This window comes from Equus caballus, chromosome 12 (assembly GCF_041296265.1).
Source record: "Equus caballus isolate H_3958 breed thoroughbred chromosome 12, TB-T2T, whole genome shotgun sequence".
NCBI classification, from domain to species: Eukaryota; Metazoa; Chordata; class Mammalia; order Perissodactyla; family Equidae; genus Equus; species Equus caballus.
In genome coordinates, this window is record NC_091695.1 from 29,368,712 (window position 1) to 29,375,318 (window position 6,607).

A 6,607-nucleotide genomic window follows, 5' to 3' on the forward strand; every position below is an offset into this window, starting at 1 on the left:
GAACATTGGCACGAATTTCCTAATAAAAGCCTCCCATTAACCTTATAGTTTAGAGGCTCTTGTCGTCCTCACTTTGTTAAAAGTAAATCATACCTAGTGTGTTTAAGTGACTAGGACCAGTTCATAGAGTGAGAGAGTATCAGAACTAAATTTTTTTTCCAGTTTTAGTGAGATGTAATTGATATATAACGTTGCATAAGTTTAAGGTGTACAACACAATGATTTGATATATGTAAATATCGTAAAATGATTACCACAATAAGATTAGTTAACACCCGTCACCCCACATAGTCACAGTATTCTTCCCTGTGATGAGAACTTTTGTGATCTATTCTCTTAGCACTTTCAAATATACAATACAATATTGTTAACCAAGTCATCTTGCTGTATGTTATATTGTCAGAAATTATTTGTCTTATAACTGGAGATATGTACCTTTAGGCCACATTCACTCAATTCCCCCACTTTCTACCCTCTGCGTCTGGCAACCACAAATCTTATCTTTGCTTCTATGAGGTTATTTTTTTTAATACTCCACATTCAAATAGATCATATGGTACTTGTCTTTCTCTGTCTGATTAATCTCAGCACAATTCCTTCAATGTCTATCCAGATTGTTGCAAATGCCAGGATTTCCTTCTTTTTTATGCCTGAATAATATTCTCTTATTATACATATTATTTATGTTACTTATACATAATTATACATACACATGTTGTTTATATTATTTTTACATTTATTATATGATTTCTTTGTCCATTCATCTGTTGATGGACACTTAGAGTGTATCCACGTCCTGGCTATTATAGATAATACTGCATTGAACATGGGAGTTCAGGTATCTTTTTGGGACAGTGATTTCATTTCCGTTGGATATATACCCAGGATGGAATTGCTGGATCATATGATAGGTTTATTTTTAATTTTTTGAGGAAAATCCACATTATTTTCCACAGTAGCTATACTAGTTTACATTCTCACAGCAGTTCATACGGTTCCTTTTTCTCCACATTCTTACCTGTAGTTTTATCTCTTGTCTTTTTTGATGATAGCCACTCTAACAGATGTGAGTTGCTATCTTATTGTGGTTTTGATTTCAATTCCTTGATGATTAGTGATGCTGAACACATTTTCACATATCTGTTGTTAGTTTGGATGTCTTCTTCATAAAAATATCTATTCAGGTCCTATACCAAAATTTTAATTGGATTATTTATTTGCTGTTGAATTGTATGAGTTCCTTATGCATTGTGGATATTAACCCCTTATGAGATACGTGATTACAAATATTTTCTCCCATTCTGTAGATTACCTTTTCATTAGCTTATCGTTTCTTTTGCTGTGCAGATGTTTTTTTATTTTGATATAATCCTTCTTGATTATTTTTAATTTTTTTGCTTGTGCTTTAGGCGTAATATTGAAAAAAGTCTTTTCCAATACATGATCAGAAGAATTTTCTCTATGTTTTCTTCTAGAAGTTTTATGGTTACTGGTCTGACATTTAAGTCTTTAATTCTTTTTGAGTTTATTTTTGTGAGTGGTGTAAGATTGGTGTCTAGTTTCATTGTGTGCATGTGAATATCCAATTTTCCCAAACCCATTTATTGAAGAGACTGTATTTTTTCCATTGAGTATTTCATGCTCTCTTTTCAAATGTTAGTTGATCATATACCCACAGTTTTATTTCCGGGCTCTTGATTCTGTTCCATTGGTCTAAGTGTCTGTTTCTATGCTAGTACCATACTGCTTTGATTACTATGGCTTTGTAATATAGTTTGAAATCAGGAAGCGTAATGCCTCTTTGACAGCTTTATTCTTCTTTCTCAGGATTGCTTTGTCTGTTCAGGGCCTTTTGTATTTCAACAAAAATTTTAGGATTGTATGTTCTATTTCTGTGAAAAATGTCACTGGAATCTTGGTAGAGACTGCATTGAATATATCGATGGCTTTGGGTAGTATGGATATTTTAATAATATTAATTCTTCAAATCCATGAACATGGGATACCTTTCCATTACTTGTGTCTTTTTCAATTTCTTTTGTCAATGTCTTATAGTGTTCAGTGAAGAGAACTTTAACCTTCTTGGTTAAATTTATTGCTAAGTATTTTGTTTTTTGATGCTGTGGTGAATGAGATTATCTTATTTATTTCTTTTTCAGACAATTTGTGTTAATATCTAGAATGCTTAGTTTGTATCCTGCAACTTTACTAAATTGATGGATTAGATCTAACAGGTTTTCGGTGAAGTTTTTATGATTTTCTGTAGGTAAAATCATGTCATCTGCTTATAGACACAATTTCAATTCTTTATTTCCAATTCTGATGACTTTTATTATTATTTTTGACCCACTTGCACTGGCTCTGACCAAGTACTATCTTGAATAGGAATCTTGAGAATGGCCAACTTTGTCTTCTTCCTGATCTTAGAAAAATGCTTTTGATCATTCACTATTTAGTATGATGTTAGATGTTGGCTTGTTGATAGGGCCTTAATTATGTTGAATTTAGTTCCTTGTATACCTAATTTATTGAGAGTTTTTATCGTTTAGTATTTTTTGAGAATTTTGAAATCTGTATTCATCAGGAATATTGGCCTGTAGTTTTCTTTTCTTGCAGTGTCCTTATCTGGCTTTGGTGTCAGTGCTGGTCTTATAAGTGAATTTAGAAGTGGTTCTTCATCTTCAGTTTTTTGGAAGAGTTTGAGAAAGACTGGTCTTAATTCTTCTTTAAATATTTGACAGACTCACCATAAAACCATCTGGTCCTGGGTTTTTCTTTGTTGGGAGGCTGTTGATTAATAATTCAATCTCCTTAATTGTTATTTGTCTGTTCAGATTTTCTGTTTCTTCCTGATTCAGTTTTTCTAGGTTGTATGTTTCTTGTAATTTATCTATGTCTTCTAGGTTGTTTAGCTTGCTGAAGAAACCATAGGACAAGAGAGTATTCTTGGTGTGGCACTGTGCCAGCAGGGTGAGGGGCAATGGAGTCAGAGTATGGCTTCTCCTTTACCCTTTTAATGTGGTTCTTCTTGTTCTCTGTGGTTAGTGGAGGTGCTTCAGCCTCATCCTCATGTTTTAGGATTTTTGCAATGATGTCCTGTCTGTGAATAGTTGGTAATTGTTCTTATGAGGGTTACCAAAGTCAGGAATGACCTATTTTGCCATCTTGATGATGCCACTCAGAACAGAAACTCTAAAGTCTGAACCCTAACCACAGTACTATGCTATTTCCTAAGTTGAAAAATATCCTACATTTGAGACAATATTTGATTGTAATTGTGAGTTTTACTAGCCTCCTTTTAAGACTGGCTCCTATGAAGACTTCCCTAAGAAGACATTTCATAACTTTATTAGCATACATGCTGTACACCAAGAAAATATCAGGATTATAAATTATGATACAATTATCCAGGCCATTTTGAAGATATTATATTAAATATATTGGTAAAAAGGTTTGAGAAGTTATTATAAACAGGATAATTTTTCGTATAGGTGAAAGAAGAAATTTTTAAAAATCTATCTAGATGACTGTCTGGGAAAGAAGAGCTATTACAAGTTTATTCTGGAATGATGCCACTTATGCTTTACTATTATAAAGCCACAATTATATTTTTAATTATTAAAAGTCTTTTAAAAATTGATTTTAGTCAATGATGTCTATCATAGATAATTCACTGAATTTCTATTGCTTTTTAAAAAGTTCTCTATCAACTTTTTAAATATTATTTATTTATTTATTTATTTTTGAGAAAGATTGGCCTTGTGCTAACATCCGTGGCCATCTTCCTCTACTTTATCTGTGGAACACCTGCCACAGCATTGCTTAATAAGCAGTGCACAGGTCCTTGCCTGAGATCTGACCTAGGAAACTCCGAGCCGGTGAAGTGGAGAGTGAAAGCTTAACCACTATGCCACCAGGCCAGCCCCAGATCTCTTGTAATTTTCTTGAGACCTCATGAAGTAATTGAGAACCTGAAACACTGAGAAGGTATTTCTTGACAATTGGAGAAGAAAACTGGGGTCTTTCCACCAGGACAATAAAGTGTTTTCCCTTTTTCAGTGCTCAATGAACGAAAAGAAATGGCATCTATGAGCATTGTAATGCTATTGTTTCGCCTGCGTCTGCAATCCATTCTTTTGTCTCTTTTCTGATTTTAGGAGCACGAAGCCAATGGTTTGGGGAGGAAATATTACAGATATCACCCATTTCATCCTCTTGAGATTCTCGTATTTCTCCAGAATCATAGGAGTGCTCTTTGCTGTATTCCTGTTGATCTACATTATGACTCTGACTTGGAACCCGTGCCTCCTCATCTTAATAAGGATAGATTACCCACATCCACACATCCATGAACTTCTTCCTCAGTTATCTTTCTCTCATTGATATCTGCTATGTGACCTCCACAGTCCCCAAGATGCTCTCCAATTTCTTCCAGGAACAGAAAGGTATCACCTTTGTGGGTTGTATTATTTAGGACTTTGTCTCAACCATGGGACTGAGTGAGTCTTGTCTCATGACAGCCATGTTTTATGACTGATATGTTGCCATTTGTAACCTACTTCTCTAGTCATCCATCATATCACCAACCCTCTGTGTTCAGATAGTGCTTGTGTCCTATATGGTTGGACTCTCTGGTTCTATATCCAAATTATGTGTCATGCTTCAATCCTACTTCTGTGGGCCTGACGTCATCAACCACTTCTTCTGTGACATGCCCCAACTGTTAGTCCTGTTCTGCTCTGACACTTTCTCTGTAGAACTCATGATTGCTATATTTACAATGATCTTTGGGATAATGTCTTAGTTATTATGATATCCTATGGCTATATTATCACTTTAGCTAAAGGCAAGTTCAAAGGTTTCAACCCCTGTGCTTCTCACTTGACAGCAGTGACCCTCTTGTCTACCTCAGGTATATTTGTCTACTTGAGTTCCAGTTGTGGTGGTTCCTCCAGCTTTGACAGTTTCACATCAGTCTTCTACACTGTGGTGATTCCCATGTTGAATCCCTTGATTTACAGTCTGAGGAACAAGGAAATCAAAGGTGCCTTGAAGATGTTGCAAAATAAGTTAGAGTATTGCTGAGGTCACAGATTATGAGATTTCTGACCAATTTGTCTTGTCAGAATCACTTTCACCCACAGCAATATGCACACTAATACACTATAACAAAATTCATACTATCTTTGGACAAAGAAGGCTTGTTTGACCCAGATAATATGCCAAAATGAGCCAATAGCTTACTCAATGCCACACAGACACAATATCTTTAAGTCCTGGAGGTTCATTACTTTCACTCTACATGAGGAGTGGCCTTATCATTTATTAATCTATCTGCAAGTATTTGTGAAACATCAGGGTTTAGAAACGTTTTGCTTCTTCTTGCTTCTGAGATTAAGCTCTGTCCAATTGCAAGCTTCTGACCTTAAAGGAGAGAGAATTGACAGAGGTCCCCAGGAGTGTACAAACCTTGTCTGCCAAATATTTTGATGTAGCATTATCCAGACATCATGGTGACAAATGCTTGTTCTGTGTTTCTGACCAGAGTGGGAATGAACACAGAGTGGTAATGTGCCTTTGGACAGAAACAAAGCTATGCTATTGGCCTGATTGTGTCTCCTGGGGAGACCAGTCTGAGACAGCTAATGTCTAATGTCTATCTAAGGTCTCTTCAATGCTAATCATCTAATAAATTTTTAGTCACATCCTAGTCTCCATAGTTGTAGCCTAAGGAGGGAAGAGGTGATTTGAATCATATAAAGAATGGAATGAAGTATTGGCTCCCTTCACTGCCATTTATTTATGAGTCTGATGAGTTAATTTCCTGCATCTATTGTCCAGTGGGGATTTCTGATTGGAGATGATATTCAAAATCCATGTCACAGCCAATAGCAGCTTCTGATATTGTGGGACTCAAACATCTCTTTCTCTCCCCCATCAAATCTGGAAAACTTTACCCTTGGTTCACATAGCCAATGGGATGGCACTGCCCAATCATTTCTGGTATTTCAAGCTTCTGAACATCTTTTCTGTGAGAAGTCTTCTGTGAGAGTTCATTGTAATAATAGAGTTATTGAATATTCAATACTGCAGGAGCAAAGAACAAATATGAAAAGCTGGTATACATTATTTCTTATTGTTCATGTTGAACACATTTTATGTCTTAGAGATTTATGGTTGTTTGGGGTGATATAATAGATGGAATAGAATGGTTTAAATTACTTTAATGCTCATATTCTCCAGGAAACCTCAAGGGCCAGGAAAGGAAATAGATAGTGGAAGAGGCAGGGTTCTCAAGTCTGGCCAGTTTTTCTTGTCTGAAGTAAGACATAAAGTGCAGTCCTTGTGTGCTGGTTAAAAAAAAGAACAAAATGTATAGCAACACTGACTATTGATTTTTGAGATTACTCAGACCAAACTAACTAGTATCAAACAGATGTCTTTACATTTACATATTACCCTTGGAGATTCATTGGATCCCTTTTTTCTTTTTGCTTCTTTATTTTTTATTGAGGTAACATTGATTAATAACATTATAACAGTTTCAGAGGTACATGACTATATTTCGGTTTCTGTGTAAATTACATAATGTTCACCACCCAAAGAT

The 6,607-nt window shown here is 35.3% G+C and overlaps 1 pseudogene; it reads left to right on the plus strand.

Moving 5' to 3' along the window:
* Positions 1-4,170: 4,170 nt before the first annotated feature.
* Positions 4,171-5,085, plus strand: LOC138916829 (olfactory receptor 5AN1-like; annotated as a pseudogene).
* Positions 5,086-6,607: the final 1,522 nt, after the last annotated feature.